At 51.0% G+C, this 17,621-nt stretch overlaps 2 long non-coding RNA genes across 3 annotated transcripts; one reads left to right on the forward strand and one right to left on the reverse strand.

The window, feature by feature from the left end:
* The first annotated feature begins 149 nt into the window (after positions 1 to 149).
* On the forward strand, positions 150 to 16,273 carry LOC117018896 (uncharacterized). 2 transcript variants are annotated; one of them, XR_004422354.1, is made up of 5 exons: positions 150 to 799; positions 10,591 to 10,716; positions 11,086 to 11,166; positions 11,889 to 12,065; positions 12,260 to 16,273. It is a non-coding gene; the product is annotated as an uncharacterized LOC117018896 (long non-coding RNA). The 2 variants fall into 2 exon arrangements; XR_004422353.1 differs by having other exon boundaries at positions 11,889 to 16,273.
* On the reverse strand, positions 9,087 to 11,417 carry LOC117018897 (uncharacterized). The gene is made up of 3 exons (XR_004422355.1): positions 11,071 to 11,417; positions 10,846 to 10,946; positions 9,087 to 9,843 (listed from the first exon to the last, which is right to left on the reverse strand). It is a non-coding gene; the product is annotated as an uncharacterized LOC117018897 (long non-coding RNA).
* Positions 16,274 to 17,621: the final 1,348 nt, after the last annotated feature.

Below are 17,621 nucleotides of genomic sequence, written 5' to 3' on the forward strand. Positions count from 1 at the left end.
CGCCCCCCGCAGCCTAATTATTACCGGCCCGGCGGCCCACAGAGCGAGGGGCAGGGGCGGGGCCAGGGCTCGGAGCGCGCGGCGATTGGCCAGATACCTAGAGGGGGCGGAGCTTACTGGGAGACGCCCTCCTTCTCCGCCCCATCTGCCAGCGCTGTCCCGCCTTCGCGCTGCCCCGGGCCTCCCGCGGCGGCCTCGCCCTGTCATCGCTGAGGGAGCGCGGTTTCAGGGGTCTCGTGGACCCCCGGAGAGGCCGGGGGGGGGGGCGGGTAGGTGCGGGTCCCTCTGCCACCACACAGCGCCTGGTGTATACCTGTCCGGGACTGAGGCTCCAGGAAGAGTCTTGCTTCACCTGCCATTTGTGCAAGAGGAATCCTCAGTGAGCTCTCCCACGTGCAGCCCCAGGCCCCCGAACTTGCAGATTCCGAATTCCGGGTGCGCACCCGAAGGCAGGGCGCTGCCGGTCCTGAGCCAGGGGTTGCAGAGAGGAACAAGCCGAGAAGCGCCGTGCACGCGTGTGCCGCTCACGCAGGGCACACGCGCCCCGCAGTACCGGGTCCCCACAGCACAAAACACAGACCCTGCCTTTATGAGTTGTCACTGTAACGGGGAGATACAGACGATGCACCTATGTCCCGCATTTCCCCGCTGAGCCGGGCGAGGGCTGCTGAGAATGGCCCCTGGAGGCGTCTCGGCCTTCGGTCCGGCTCGCTCACGTACAGCACAAGCTACAAGTGCAGGATCAAGTTGGGGGTCACCCTTCCTCTTACCGCGAGGGAGCTGCTCGACGGCCCGACAGGTAGGGCGCGAACCGCGTGCCGAGGATCCCGTATTTATCTTTAAATTTCACGTTTTGTGCATCATGAATTGTTTGCATACACGGTGGTGTTAAAAAAAAATATTAGCGTTCAAATGCTATTTTGATTGCTGAGCTTTCTGGCGCCCCTTTCAGTTTTACGCTGGAAGTGAGCATCTCACTATCCTCACCCCCGTCTGGAGGGTCTGACTGGGAGGGGCCAGAGTTTGACCTGACAGTGTGAAGGTTACATATTGTGCAAGAGGCCTTTGGGAGAGGAAGCAGTTAATTAGAGAGAAGATACCGGCCAGAAGGAAGTCCTCCGAGAGGAGGTGGCATTGGATTGGGACCCTGACGAGTGCCCTCAGCCGTGCTGGGAACCATGGGAAGCATTTTCCCTGCTCTCCTAAAGGGTCTGGAAGAGGCAGGGTGCGGGTTTGACAGGCAGATGCTTCAGAGGCCAGGGGAGGGATACACATGTGAAGTTGAGCCTCCAGTCAGCAAAGGGAGGGGAACAAGTGGTAAAGTGGAGGGTGCTTGCCCAGGGCCTAAAATGTTGAAAGTGAGTCTTTAAAGGGCATTCAAATTTAAATTAAAAAACATATCTACAAACAATGGGCTAACCCAGCATCCGAGGATGTTCCCCAAGAATGTCATTCATCTCTGAGAATGGAGACCAGGTTGTAATGGAGGCTACAGATCGTTTTAGGGTCAATTACTACAGATCTGAAAAGCCAAGCTGAGTAGTTGACTTGACTTAGCGGGAAATGGGAAGCCATTACAGAATGGTAAACAGGGAAGGAAATGCTGGATGGTAACGATTTGGTGGATTCTGCCTGTGCTGCTAGGAATCATTTGTAGCCTGGAGTCCTTTCAGCTGTTCATGGCTCTCTTTGTCATTGGGTGGTGGAACTATTTGGAAGGAATTTAGGATTTCGGCCAGGGTTCACATCCCTACTCAGACATGTTTTTGGCTCAGGGACATTGAGCAATACCCAACTCCCTGGGTTTCAATTTTCCTTGTTTGGGAAACACAAGTGAACAAAACAAAGATCCCTACCTTTATAGATTTTTCAGTCTAGTGGGGGAGATACAAATGAAAAACATAAGTACATAAGTAATTATGCTGTGAGTTAGAAGATGGTAAGTGGTTGAGACAGGCGAGAAAGGAGAGCAGGGCAGAGGATGGCAGAGGGCGGCTGCCACCGGCCGTCAGGTAGGCCCCACCGAGAAGGTGAGGTTTGGATGGAATTGTAAGAGGTGAGGGTGGAGTCCTGTGAAGAGCTGGGAGGACGGCCTTCTAGTCTGAGCGGGGTTAGAGCACAGGAGTCCAGGCAGGACTGCCCGGGAAGCCTGCGGCCAGCTGGGAGGACCTGACGTGTGGCTCTGGGGGCCACTGAACATCCTTTGGCCTTTGCTGGGAGTGAAGTCAGGAGCACGTGCACAGTTTTAAGCGAAAAGTAATGTGATCTGACTTAGACTGTAAAGGCTCCTTCTGGCTATGGCTGCCGTGTCAAGAGGAGATACCAGTGAAGCACAGAAACACCTACTATCCTCCACGTGGGAGATAATGGCACCTGGGAGCCGCGTGACAGCACTGGAAGCAGTGAGACGTGCTCCAGTTCTGCGTACATTTTGAAGGTGGAGCCAACAGTTTCCTGATAGATGGGGTGTAGGGTGCGAGAGCGCGGAGTCAAAGGTCACACCCAGGTTTTTGGGCTTGGGCGTGAGGAAAAGCCAGCCACTGCTTAGGCACTCAGTGAACTGGACTTTACACATCTGTGGGGATGTCGGGCAGGCCGTGGGATGGACATGGCTAGGGTTCAGGGCAGAGGTGTGGGGGAGATCAAAGTTTGGGAGATGTCATCACATAGAGGAGACTTGCCGCCACGATGCTGGGCGGGCAGTGAGTGCGGGGCAGCCTGAGGACCCAGCCCCCGGACCCGCCATCGGGAGTTCCTGGAGAAGAGTGAGAATTAACCAAGGAGACTGAGGAGGAAACGGGGGTGAGAGGAAACCAGAAAGAGTCTGGTGTCCTGGAAAGGAAGTGGGAAGGCGTGTCACAGAGGGCGTGGTCACTCACCTGTGTCCGTAGCTGCTGCTGGTTCAGGTAGGATGAGTACTGAGAATTGACAGCTGCATTTAGCAACCTGGAGGTCCCCTGGGGAGTGTAGGTGAGCTTGCGGGTGGAGCCTGATGGGAGTGGCCGTCACACCTGACCTGTCAGGGGTTGGGTGGGGGGGTAATGACATCATATATGGGAAAGATCTTTGTCAGCTGAGCACACTCTTATGGATGGTATCGAACACTTACTCTTATTCAGATTCCTGCCCAGTTTATCATGGCACCTAACACAGTTGGGTCTCCGTGTACATTTGGCAGGAATTTGCAGAAGTTGGGTTTACATGGCCTTGACTGGTTCCTTCCTTCACAGTCTGGGCTGAGGGATTACAGCATTGCGTGGTGATTTGGAACTCAGACAGACCGCTGCCACTATCTAGCTTTGTGGTCTTAAGAAAGTCACGTAAACTGGGGACAAACGCCTGCCTCAAAGGGCTGTTATGAGGATTAGAAGATACTGCATTTGTACTCATCCACCCATCCAGACTGCCATGCGACTTCCTGCCAGCCTCTCCCGTGAAGTGCTGGCACACAGCAGGGAGGAGGAGGGAGCACGCCAGGCCCGCCCTCCTCTCACTGACTTATGTACATAACAGTTCTTATAGGCAGTGTACATAAACAATGTATTTATAGCACAGGCACATAATACATGCATAGCTTCTGCCATATTATTCCATGAATCAAAGAAGGTCAGAAGACTGACCCAGATTTCAAGGGCTATGAGTATAGGCCCTACTTTCTAAAGCCAGTAGCTTGCAAAGAATGTGTGGCCATGTCAATCCACCTACCAGCCTATTTTTTCAATGTTGTCTGCAAGGGCCCACCTACTCCTCAGCTAAGTGGGGACTGGCCAGACCAGAATCTGATTAGTGGGGGAGGAAGTACCCTTAGAAAAACTACTCACAGACTCGTGTTATTGGACTTCTAATGACTTTTCATCAGAGTCTAAACCAAAGCTTCTCAAACTTTTTGGTTTCGGGAACCCCTACGTCCCCAAATTATTGAGGACCCCAAAGAACTTTTGTGTCTGTGGGTTATATCTCTCAGTATTTACTGTATGCAAAATGAAAAGTGAGACATTGAAAAATAAGCATTAATGTACATAAAAATAGCACTAACAAACCTTTTACATGTTAACATAAAGAACATACTTAAAATGAAAAGATAGCTATATTTTCCAGAATGTAACTCAGTAAGAAGAGTGACATCATGTTCCATTTTTGCACATCTCTTTAATGTTTGGCTTAACAAAGCGAGCCTGGTTCTCCTATTTGTTTCTGCATTCAGTCTGTTGCTTCTGGAAAACACTACTGATACTTGTGAGAAAAAGGCAAGTAATGACTTCGTATTATATAATGAAAATAGTTGTGACCTCGCAGATGCCCTCAGAGGGTTTTGGGGACCCCCACTTTAAGGATACTGGTCTAAACCACCATATGTTGACAGTGTCTTTAAATGGTTGAGAGTATTGTTCTTGAAGAAGGTGACCAGGCAAGCAGCTCCCTCCACTCATGGACATACTTCTGCCCATCTCCTAACATTCATTATATTCCGTCCCCAGCCCTTTTCATGACCTTGACCTACCGAACTCCTACGCATCCCTCAAAACCCAGTATAAACACCTGCTTCTCGTTGAAGGCTTTCTTGACTCCTGCAGGCAAAACTAGGAGTCCTCTCTTATGTCCTTTCACACACTGTTATTACTCCTCCTGCAATAGCACTTACCATGTTAAGTAGAAATTTATGTCTGCATGCTTGCCTCCTCTCTAATTAGACCAGAAAATTGTTTTTCTGAAGTTCGATTTTTTTTTTTAAATATTGGCATGAGATGAGGGTGTAAATTGGTCCACCTCCAAATCTCTAATTGTCCTAACGAATTTTCAATCCTCTTCTTCCTCACAGCTTCGTTTGAGGCCTCCTTTAGCATATATTAACTTTTTGTACATAATAGAGTCTGGATCTGGGCTTTTTCACTAATCCTGTAATTCGGCTTCAGCCGTGTGTTTGGTTTTGTTGAAAACCCATGTTTTTATCATAGTGCTTTACAATAAGTTTTAGTATCTCCTGGAGCTTGCCTTTCCATCATTTATTGCTCTTCTCCTTTTGAATTTTATTGAAATTCTGATCTGTTTATGCCTCCAGGTTAACTTTAGAATAATTTGGTTACTTTCCAAAAAACATCCTGCCAAGATTTTAATTGGGGTTACATATGCCTAAAACAGTGTGGGGGAGCAGGGCGGGAAATACGTGTATCTTCAGAGAATTTGGATGGGCCATCATGAAATCTGGGTTTTGTTTTTTCCATTTATTCAGCTTGAAAAAAAACAAAACTCTCAACGTATTTTATTTCCTTAATTTTATATAATTTAGTGAAATATTAAAAGAAATACAAATGATCATAATATTTTTCTCAATAATTCACTTGGTTATATTATGCTTTGTTGATACCGTGGATAAAGTTTGTTTTCTTACATCTTTAAACTGGGCATAATATATTATAATGCTATTTAATTCTATGTTTCTATGTTATGCTTGACCATTTAACTGATTTTTTAAAATCGTGTTTAGTAATTTTTCAGTTGATTGCTGCGGGTGTCAAGCTTCCAGGTGGCACCTGGCAACCCCGCACTGAGTACCAGGCAGATATGTGCTGCCCCACTGCGGGTCCTCAATAAATGTTTGCCCAGTGAATGAATCAGTCAATGAATCACTAAGTGTTCAAGTCACAAGAGACCCTGTGACAAAGCGGCTCGGTGGTTACAACTGGGCAGTTGGTGCTGGGCCTCAGTCACTTACCAGATGAGTGACTTGGGGCGAGTTGTTTAAGTTCACTGTGCTTCCGTGTCTTAGCTTTCAAGCGGAGATAATAATATTTTCTTCCTTAGGTTGATTAAATGAAAAACAGTTTATGCAGAATGCTTAGTACAGTGTCTGGTACAAAAATAAGTGCTCAGTAAACAGTAGTTACAAATGTGATCTAATCAGTGACCTGATCCAGTCATGGCCAAAATTAGATGGTCTTTTGCAACAGATAAATGGGTACGGACCCATACAGACAATGAGCTAATTGACAAGCAAAGCAGTAAAGACGGTCAGCCTAGCTAGCAAGCAAAGAAATGCAAAGTAAAACAACAGCGACTTACCATGTCTCGTTCTCCAGAAGTCGCACGCTGCTCTGATGGTACCTAAAGCTGGAAAGGGCACAATGGAGAGGAGCCCTCAGTCATTAAGTCTGGAGCTCAGCAATACCAGAATGCAGTAGTTTTCAAAATATTGCATGTACCTACAGAAATATCCCCAAAAAGTGTGGGTACAGCTGGACGTGGGTGGGGACAGAACCCACAGGAGTCGCCAGCTCAGAGGTTCACAAAAGTGGACATACAGATTTCCCAGGGGAGGCACTGGTTCCTATCTAGGCGGCTGCCAGGCCAGACCACGGGCGATGGGGCGGCCAGCACACTGGAGATGAGCCCAGGAGGTGGAAGGCCCAGCATGGGCCCTGAAGGCTGGCAGGAACGGCGCAAGTGGAGGGGACAGAGTGCTGTCCAATGCGGCCAAGAGGGCTGGGCAGCTTGGAGAGCCCACATGGGGTGGGAAAAGAGAGGGGGCTGGGCACAGGGCGCTGCAGTTCCTGTGTCCACGTGGCAGTAGGGGACCCCTGAGCAGGGGGCAGGTGGCCTGGGTCAGGGGCTTAGCCAGCCTCACTGGATGGAGACCGAGACCACGCCTCGCGCGTCCATGCTCCACCCAGCTGTGTGCCAGCTGCGGAGGAGAGCAGGGTCTCCGCACCGCACAGAGCTCGAAGCTGCCCTGCCGGACTGGGCAGGTGAGGTGTGGCTGAGTCAGCAGGCAGCAGGTTTGAGTGGCCTGGATCCAGAGCGCTGGGCTGGCGGCGCGCCAGAGCAGGCCGGCAGCTGCTACACCCACATGCTTCTGGGCAGAGTTAACGCCTCTCCCTCCATTAGCCCCGATCCAGACCAGCCACCCTGGCACGTGTGCGGACCAGCACGTGCAGCAAAGGACGCGGACCGGGAGGTGACCCAGGACTGAAGGGTGTCCAGGGACAGTGCGAATACTGAGCCCGTCCTGGGCAAACCTGACAGCTGGTCGCTAGCACAGAGTGACAAGGCCCGTGGACGGAGGTCCTTGGGTCGCTCTGGCCCCAAGCAGCGCCCCAGGCTTAGTCCCCGGAAGTCTGACAGCTGCAGGCCTGGTGTTTGCTCCCCGGTGGCTGGCTGTTTCAGAAACACTGGCATCTCTGACCCAATTCCTCCAACTTTTATTCGTTAGTCACTCTTACACGGGAGGAAATGGAGTCAGGAAAACATGGCAGAGCAAACCCTACGTGAGTTTGGTTTGGTGTCTCCAGCGTCCCCTAGATACTTGTTTCTCTCAGCATCTGGACTGTACATTATTTGGCTGTCTTTCCCACCAGATTCTCCAGAATCGCAGGCCTGGGGACTCCGTGTCCAGCACACTGTAGGGACTCGGGAAGTGTTTGACGAGTAGATGCACAAAGTGGCAGTATTGTTGTTGTAAATGTCGGGGCCGAGAGGACAGGATGAAATGGTGAAGACGATCATTTTGAAAGATGGCTCGTCAAAGCGAGAGGCCTCCAGCAGACGCTGTAGGAAGTCTGGTTTCCAGCACACACACAGGAAGCAGGCAGACAACAGCCTCACATCCATGGGGCCTTGTGTTGCTCGATTTCCTGGCAAAGGTTCTGTTTGTGTAGGGGCTTCCCCACCAGCTCCTTTGCCTACCAGCTCCAGAGCCCTCTCTCTTGCTGCCAACACAGGTGGTGGATGCTACTCAGCGGGCACTGGGCCAACGCCCTGGGCAGGGCACTGGCAGGAGGCAGAGGCTGATAGAGGAAGGAGCTCCCTCCCAGGGGTGCATGTGTCCCAGGGGAGCTCAGCGCAGCTGACACACAGACACACGGCAGTAAAGGGGCCGTCAGGTGTCAGGTGTGGGGCTTCCTCTGGAAGGCCATGGTGTGCCGAGCAGGTGTGAGGCAGAACCTTCATGGCAGCCAGGGGGATACCATCCCCAGGAGTCTCCTGCACCTGCGTCCTGCTCACCTCCACCGGGTCTGGGCTTGTCTCCAGACCGGCCTCTCCTCACCTGCCGCTGGCATGTTTGTGCTCCACTTGGCCCTCGGCCTCTTTCGTGCCAACTGACGCCGGCATTTTTCTCACTCCCAACTCCACCTTCTCCTGCCCACTGACTTTGACGCTCGGTGTTTGGCTCTGTGCCAACCAACTCATTAAATATTTACACGCAGTGCTTCCTAGTGGGCTGGGTGCTGGGCTGTATTGGTAAACAAGACTCATTCCTGGGGACCACACGGGGGAGGAGGGAGACAACAGCCAGTCACTTACACGTAGCGTGCTAAGTGCCTGACAGGTGTAAGCTCCTGGGGCCGTGGAGTATGGGCTGAGGGGCAAACCTGGGGTCGGAGCACCTGGAGGCTGCAGCTCTTTCCCAGCTGCAGGTTGTGCTGTGAATCACACCTTCATACCTTGTCCGTCTGCCCCCATCACCCTTCCCTTCGCTTACTCACTCATCGATCATTCACAAACCATTGAAACACCTGTTGTGCCAGGTCTCAGAGGTCCTGGGAACACAGTAAGACTGGTCCCTGTCCCACTTCGCACATTTTGCTTCCCAGATGTGTCCTGCTCCTCCCTGCCTCAATCTTTCCTCTACTTGGAAGATCTTAGGACCACTCCCCTTCGCCAGTTTACCTCTCCCCTCCTTTAGACCTCAGCTCACAGGTCAGCTCCTCAGGAAAGGCTCCCCGGCCCCTTGACAGTTTAAGGCCCCATTATGGTGCTCTCATAACAACATGTCATTTTCTGTCATAGCACCCATAGTTACGTATTTATTTGTGGGGCTATTTTATTAATGTTGGTCCTCCCAATCATCTGTTATTACAGTATTTACAGTGTCTGTCACATGATAATGCCTTTAATAACTGCAAACTGAATGGATAGATGACTGGCTGGATGATGGACTGGATGGATGGATGGATGGATGGATGGATGGATGGATGATGGATGGATGGATGGTGATGGATGGATGGGTGGATCGATGGATGGATGATGGATGGATGGTGATGGATGGATCAGTGGATGGATGGATGGATGGTGTATGGATGATAGATAGTTGGATGGATGGACGATTGATGGGCAGATGGACAGATGGAGCTGAGGCAGAGTGCTGCAGGAACCAATTAGGAGGCTGACCCAGCAGTCAGGGCAGAAAAGAGATGAGAATCAAGAATCTGCCAAGGCAGTAGAGGTGGGAAAGCTGGGGAGAGGATTGACCGGCGAGAATCTACAGGATTTGGTCTCTGGTTGAGTGTTAGGAGTGAAGCAGAAGGAGGAATGCAAGGTGACAAGCAGAGTTCTGACACAGGGCTGGGGAGATTGAAAAGACAGAGCAAGTCTGGAGAGTAGGCTAGAGGATGACCTGATGGATTTAAGATACATGTTGAGGCAGTGGAGTAGAAATTTTACATTCTTTTTAGCCCCCTTATCTGTGGGGGACACATTCCAAGATCCCCAGTGGATGCCTGAAACCACAGATAGTACTAAACTCTGTATATACTGCGTTTTTTCATATATATACATGCTTATTATAAAGTTTAATTTATAAATTATGCACAAGATTAACAACAATAGCTAACAATAACATAGAACAATTACAACAATATACTGTAATAAAAGTTATGTGAAAGTGGTCTCTCTGTCAGAATATGTCATTCTCACCTTTCTTCTTGTGAGGATGTAAGACGATAAAATGCCTTCGTAAGGAGATGAAGGGAAGTACTCAGAATGGTACGTGATTTAAAACTTACGAATTGTTTCCTTCTGGAATTTTCCATTTAGTATTTCTGGACCGCCGTTGACCAGGGTAACAGACTGTAGAAAGCAAAACCATGGGTAAGGTGGGGACTGTACAAGCTGCCCTCAGAGAAAAAGTCCACAATATCAGCGGCCTAACACAAGGAAAGTTGTTTTTTTTTAATAATTTTTTTTTCTGGTCCACTTGATAGCCCAGGACAGGTTTTCAGGTCAGGATGATGTGGTGACATGGTGGTTTAGGGACCCGGGATCGTTCCAGCTTGTGGCCCCACCATCTCCCAGGGCCTTGGAGCTAACGGGGATGGAAAGTGGAAAACATGCATCTGCTTCTTAACCACCTTGGCCCAAGAGAACCATCGAGCATCCAAACCCTCTTCCAGGCTTTGAGAGGCAGATCCCTCTTTCCAGGATCAAGCTGAGAATCCAAACTTGCGTGTTTTCTGTTGCTCACAATGAGACGCTGGGTCACATACTGACCAAGTGTGAACGTGCAGAGAGCATGGGTACACAGATTGCGCCCTTGGGCGATCTGGGCCCCCGTGTCCACGGGCGGGGGTGCCATTACTTTGGGAGCCTGTGTCCGGGCAGCGGAGAGGGCCTGGCAGGGGACCCAACAGATGAGCAGATAAGGAGGAGCTTCCCGGGGACTCAGGGAGGGAGCTAAGTGCTCAGCTCTGCTCCTAGCCCACGGGCCCTGCCTGGAATTTGCGATTTGGGAAGTCAGCTCCTACTCCAACAAAATAAATCACTTGTTTCTTCAAGACCCGTTCTGTGTCAGCTGATTTTGTGCTGCTTTGTTGACAGGCCGCCCAGAAGACTTCTGCCATTACGGTGATAATTACAACGCCCACTGACCTAGCTTGGTAATGTCAAGTATGTGACATCCGTGACGCCCTCCCACCAGTGTCCTCCTAAGGCCAACAATCTCAGGTAATCACAACACACATTTCTACCTAACAATCGCACTGTTTCCCAATGAACCCAGATACGGCCTCAGAATCCTTCTGAGTTTTAATAAACTCACGGGGTGGGGGTGGGGGGCTCATGAGATGTACCTACTTGCTAGCTCAGGCCAATCGTGTTTCGGTTCGCACAGTGTTTCTCTCCACATTATCTCAGATGCTTGTCTCAACAGCTGTACGAAGTAGCTGGTGCCAAGCCTGTTTTATAGAAGAGAAACATGCTATGTCAAGAAGTTAGATGACTTTCACAAAATCACACAAAGCAATAAATCATGGCAGAGTCAGGATTTGGTCCCAAGAATGCCAACGAGGTCCTCCTCACCTCTGTGTCTTATAGGTAACAAGGGCTTGTGGATGCATTTTGGGACAGAGGACGTCCAGGCCTATTGCCATGCCCGCTGAGCTGGACCAGCAGACGGTAATGGCTCCTCTACCTGGGACATGTGACCAGGTTCCAGAGAAGCAGCTGCAGCCTTCCTGGCTCTGGCTGGAGTTTGTGCAGAAGTTCGCTTCTGTGTTGTAAGAGGCCAGGGGTGTTTACCACCAGTGGGTAGACAACAGTAACCTTTCAACTTCCAGGAAGGTGGGCCTTGAGCGTCTGGGAAGTTGGGTCGTGGGGAGTAGAGCCATAATCCCCGAGATTTAGGGACAGAGTTTTGTCCACTAATTCACATTTTTCAAAAAGGTGACATGTCTGGTCCTTGAAGAACCCATCCCACGCAGCAAACCATGTGTTGTGGGCACATGTATTCATATACGCACCTGGGGGCCGGACCCAGCGATGGCATTTTCCAGACTCTGGGCCCCCTACAGTACGACGTGTGAACTACTTCCTACCAGCTGGAAGGGCTTCCGTGTGGCATGGAATTAGACAGGGAGAGGAACGAGCCCGGGATTGTGGCAGGGCTGTGTGGACTGGTGGCTGCTGCTGGCTTCCTGAGTTAGGAAGCGGCTGCTTGGGGCTGGCTGGCTGGCTGGCAGCTTCCTTCTTCTGAAGCTGTTACATCATACACAGCACAGTCCAGTTTTGCGGCTTCTGGAGTCCTCCCTGGAGGCTTATTCGAGTGAGCTTCTTTAGTCCCCCTGACGGTTCTGTGATCTGTCTTTAACCCTTAATAAATGCCTTTCTGTTCCAACCAGCTTGAGTGGATTCTGTGGTCTGCATCCGACAGCTCTGACGACAGCCCATGCCACGGAGGGAGTGCGTCTGCCTGTGGCCGAGTCCTTCCCGCTCCCTCGCAGGCCTTCAGAGAGATGCCTTCTGAGCAAAGAGCCCGCCTTCCCCTGGGACCAGGCTGCACCACTCTCTGGTTCTAGGTCAGTGTCCTTTCCTGCAGCAGAAGCCCAGGTTCTCTGGGAGTTCTCCAAGCTTCCAGGTGCAGACGGGGTTCCTGTTCCTGGTACCCCTGGTAGACAGTAAACAGCTCACCTGGGCGCGTACCTTCCAAATGCAAAGCAATCAATCCAGAGCCCGCACCAACTGCTTCCTCAATAGGGCTCCCACCCTCCAGGCCACTTTCCACCTGCCCTGATCGGCCCTGGACCAGGTACCTGACAACCAAGGGCCGCCCATTATGCTGAGAGCGGACTGCAAGTATTCCCACTGGCCAGTCCTAGGCCTTCTTACCCTGTCCTGCCTGTTCCTTTGCGGGAAACACAGGAAAGGTCCTTGCCCACACCATCCCCTCAGCCCCTCTGCCTCCTGACCACTCTGCTGCTTCCTGGTGTGGCCCTGTGGTGTGGCAGGCTCCCTTCCCTTGGAATCTGTGCGTAGACCCCTTTTTTGAAGGGTGCCGACTCCTGACCAGTTGGCCTTGCCATATGTAAACAATAATAAAACCTATACTTTAAAACACCCCTTTATCCATTCATCCATTTAGAGTATCTGTGTCGGCCTCTTAAGTGCCACAATTCTAGGCCCCAAGAACCCAGTCATGAGCCAATCGGACACTGTTGCTGTCTTTATGAAGTATAATTAGAGCAACAACCATGAAACAAATAATCGTACAAATAAATGTATAATTAAAAAACATGACAAAGTAAAGGAAGAAAAAAATTACAGGGTACTATGTGAGCATCAGGGAGCAGGATGTGGCTTCTGAACTAAGGCCCGAAGAGTGGTGAACATTTAGAGAGAGAGAATAGCACGTGCAAAGGCCCTGAGGCAGGACAGGGTGTGTCAGAGGAGAGGGGATGAGGATGGTTATGGCAGCAGACATTTGCAGAGGGGTGGGCAGGACTGGATCATGCAAAGCTTCTAACGACATCGTAAGGATTTTGGAATTCTTCCCAAAAGTAACCACATATCTTTGGAGGGCTTTTAAGTGGAAGGTTCCTTTTCTAAAAGACCGCTTGGCTGCTGCGGATGGGTTACAGGGAGGACCGAAACGGGAGCAGGAAGGAGACAAGTGCCAAGATGCAAAGTGCTGTGGGCTAGGATGGGGAGGGAGAGACCAGTCACGGGGATGACTCTGAAGTTAGAACTGACAGCACCTAGTGACACGGTGAATGTGAGCGTGACAGAGAGGGAGGAGCGGAGGCTGGGTGGCCGTTGGTCTGGCCCTGGGCAGAAGGGACGTGGGGAGTATGAGACAGCTTGAGTTCCTCCTGTGTAAGCAGCTCTCCGCCTCCCAGAGCCCCAGGCAGGCCCAGCTCCTGAGCCCAGCGTCCCTTCCTAGCGGTCTTAGAGGTTGAGGGAGAGGCCAAAGCATCTGTTGGTGGGTTCCCTGCTGCCAGCGGACTGGGACCTGGGGCCAGCTCCCAGCTTACGTCTGCTGCCTGACCCCAGCATAACCGAGGGATCCGGGGAGGAGGAGGCGGTGTGGATAACAGGATATGGATTTTCTCTCCCCCTCATCTTTAATCTTTCTTGAAAGGAATCATTTGCCTTTTGGGGGGAGGCTGGGGGCAGGGTAGAACTTTTCCAGGACGAATAAGATCTCTCCTTGGGTAACTGGGTATTTTAAAAACTGGCACCCCCTCGCCCCCTCAGCTACCTAGCGCCTGCCACCCCATGCATGGAGAACGAGATTTTCTGTTGCTAAGAAAATGAGGCTGGCTGTTTTTTAAGACTCAGATTTATTTAAGTAAAAATTTTCATACAATAAAATGCACCCTTTTTGAGCATATAACTTGATGTGGGTTTTTCTTCTTCTTCTTCAGTTCAGTGGATTTTTACAAGTGTCCACACCCAGGTAACCGCCAGCCGGCATCACTGTGATGCAGACTCTTTCCATCACCTCCGAAATCCCCTTGGGCCCCTTGCCGTCAATTCCTGTCCCCAGCTCAGGAAACCACGATTCGCTTCACCTGCCATTACAAGGTAGCTTTTGCCCGTTCAAGAATTTCACATGGATGGGCTCATAGGGCAAGTGACTTTTGTGTCTGGCTTTTTTTACTTAGCCTCATGTTGTAAAAACATCCCCTCGCGTCACCAATCAGTTTAAAAATGACACCACGTGGGCGTAGCACCTTTTCGCTGTTGCTGTGTCTGGGCAGGTAGGGCTGCTGGCTGGTAAGTACCAGGCACGGAGGCTGCAGGCAAGCCACGGGAGTGCTGTGTGAGTGTCCACTGGTGTCCTTGCCAGAGTCCCAGCCGGGCTTGGGTACCAGCAAGTCACCCCTAAGGGGGAGCCCACCTAAGCTTCCCGTCCCATCAGATTCAAAGCAGCGTTTTGTGGTCGACCACAATACAGAATTCATGCTGCAAACAGGCAGGGACACAGACGCCTCTGGTGGTCCTGCTTCAGGATCTGCCCCAGGATGTTCTCCCACATCCTGACATCCGTTTCCATTCCGGTAGGGACCTCCCTCCATCCTGGACGTCACCCTGGACGTTCCATCTCCTGTCTCTACCTCCACATGTAGCCTTTGTTTACCATTGATTGGTCCACTGGCCTCATTTGTTCCCCAGTTCTGAGGGACCCCCTCCAGAAGCTCACCCCACAGGCCGTGGGCCAGGAGGAGCCTGAGCCTGTGGGGTGGGGTCTGTGCTTCCGTTCCTCAGGTTGAGTGGCTGCCACTTTTATAAAGATGTGAAAACATTACACAGAGTAAACACATTTCAAAATATCACTTGAAGAGACAACATTTTTCACCCCTATGTTAAGCCATAAGAAAATCCCGCACATTTTAGGTTATTACAGCATCAGGAGAGTCTCGCTTCATCATAGAAAGAAAAGTTTTTGCAGATAAATTGTTGACAGTAACAGAGGAAAGACTAGAAAACGGAAACTGAAAAATTATTATATATAATTAAAATATTGGTTTAAAGATCTGGGGTTAAAAAAACAATACCTCAAGAGGTCCAAAGCCAGCAGACAAATCAATTGAATCGAGCGTGACAGGCTCAAAACGACAGAGGAGCTACTGAATGAACTAAACGAATTCGAGGGTTTGATAAAGTTTGAAGATGAACTTTCAGTTGAACACCTTTGGTGAGGTTTAAGCGAGACCCCTAGGCCACAATAACTCCTATGTTCCATAAAAATTTATCCTTAATGGAAGAAAGAGCTCTAACTCTTGTAGACAATTTTTTACTTAATAGTTTTAAAAGATGTTCTTTTCATGACATGGTAATTACACATGACCGAGTCTCATTTTAAGCACTTACACCTCATTTTCCTAAATATCATGCAAAGTGCATGAAATTAGGAAGGCCCAGCTTTTAAACTGTAATTCCAGTCACCTCCAGGTTTTCTTAGGAAATGACTGCGTATGGAGTCAGTAATTCTACGTAAACAGAGCATGTTGAAAGGGTCGAGACCCCAACCCCACGTGCCCACTGGGCTCCCGGTGTGGAAACCAGAGAGGGTTTTGCCAAGAGGTGGGGTGGTTCCAGGTGAATGGCTGGCCCCTGGGAGCAGTGGTATGGCATGGCGGGGGGACATAAATCCCTGTACACATAATAGCATAAGTCTCCCCCAACACGTCAACTTCATTTCCTTGTCTCACCAATATCCCAACTTTCCAGACCACGGAAGAAATGTACTGGCAAAAAAATGTAATTAGACATAAACATGATAGAAACCGCTATTGGCTGTGCAGCTGGATTCTACACCTTCTATGACTGTTCTGCTCCAGTGTAAACATCCCAGCTTTGCTTCTATTCAGTCCGGGTAAAGACTGAAAGCGAGGCAGACTCTGGGAGCGCGTGAGAAGTGGCCGAGACCCAGCGGGGACTCAGTGCAGGAATGGGACAGGAGGAGGTGGCACTGTCCGGGGATCCCGGCAGGTGGGAGGAGGGCTGGGGCCCTGGGCACAGGGCCTCGAGTGGAGGGTCAGCAGCCGGCTGCCTTGTTGCTGCAGCCCCTCGATGCCCTGCACCTGGGCAGGCGGCAGACAGAGCCCCAGGAAGCACAGGCAGCAGCAGGAGTGCGCGTGCTCCAGACGTGTGGTCAGCATCACGCGCTTCCTACTCACCAGTGTGGACTCACCTTCCAGCTCATTTGAAGGATGTTTGTTTGTAGTTTTCTTACTCACCTAATGACAGAGGGTGTTTTCCAAGGTCTTCAGCCAATCCAAGAACCCTGTGGTGAGGAAATGAGGTGTCAGGAAGGTGGCCGGAGGGCTTGAGGAAACACCCCCCCACACACACAGACACACCACCATCCTGACCCTCTGGTCCGCTTTTCACGCCTCCTCTCCCAGCAGCTGGGCCCCGCCCCCTGCGACATCACCTCATCCCACTCATGACCATAAAGAATTCCTCTGCCATCCCTAGCCCAGCCTCCATGATGATGGCAGTGGAGGCTTGGAACCAGTCCGGGGGCGATGTCTGGCTGGAATGGCCTCCAGGTGCTGGGGGCAGCAGAGAAACCGAAGGCTCGGTGGTGGCCCCTCTTCTGGGGCCTGTGACCGGCAGGGAAGGGATACCTGGTGCACCGATCGCTTAGCAGTGCCTCAGGAATGAAGCCCCAGGTCCCCACAATATTATAAACAACAGGCTGCAAAACCTTTCTACAAACTAAGGCGCTCCTGGTCCCCTCCAGGTGAAGCGCTGGGCACAGAACAGGCCTTCCCCTCCTCCAGCAGCAGGGCACAGGCCAGGAGGACACCTTTGCCCTCTTGGCCGGGTGCCCACGTGCAGGGCACAACCTTCAGTCTCAGCTGGTGGCTGGATTCCCGATCCCTCGTCATCCGGCCTCGTCCCACTGCTCCCTTGTTGAGGGGCCACCACACAGCCCTCCCTGCCCCCCACACCCCCATGCAACCCGCTTCTCCCTCTGCCTCGGGAAGTCCTGGACTCCACCCCACCCGCCCCCAGTAGATTTTTAAGCCTCTTTTTGTTCAACATTGTGAAATGCAGCACTTGCTAAAGTGCATGCAACATAAACTCAGCTCCGTGAATGATTACAAAGCAAATATCCAAATCAGCAGCCCTCAGATCACGTAAGAGAAGACCCCCCAGCTCATCCGCCCCGCCCACCCCTTTCCTAATTACAGTCCTGCCTCCATCAACCTGGCATCTGTGGGAACCGCTTCCCTGCTTTTTGCTCTTTACCACAGAGGAACGCAACCCTCACCTTCTAGTTTAGTTTTGCCTGTTTTGAACCATTTATAAATAGAATCATACAGTGTATACTCTTGTGTTTTGCTTCTTTGGCTCAATTGTATACTTGGGAGGCTCCTCTAGCTTGCTGTGTGTAGCTCCCTCAGTGTGGTACAGCATACATTTTCCACAAACCATGTCCTCCTTCTCCTGTGATGGGCGTTTGTATGGTTTCCAGTTTGGGGGGATGAGGAAGAATGCTCCTGTGAACTGTTTTGCACATCTTATCTTTTCTCACGTTGTTAGGGACCTGAGATGTTTCCGTCACTGTGCTGACCAAGTGGCTCTGTGCGTTCATGCCATGTGGGGGAAAAACGCAGATT

Source organism: Rhinolophus ferrumequinum, chromosome 28 (genome assembly GCF_004115265.2).
Source record: "Rhinolophus ferrumequinum isolate MPI-CBG mRhiFer1 chromosome 28, mRhiFer1_v1.p, whole genome shotgun sequence".
NCBI lineage: Eukaryota > Metazoa > Chordata > Mammalia > Chiroptera > Rhinolophidae > Rhinolophus > Rhinolophus ferrumequinum.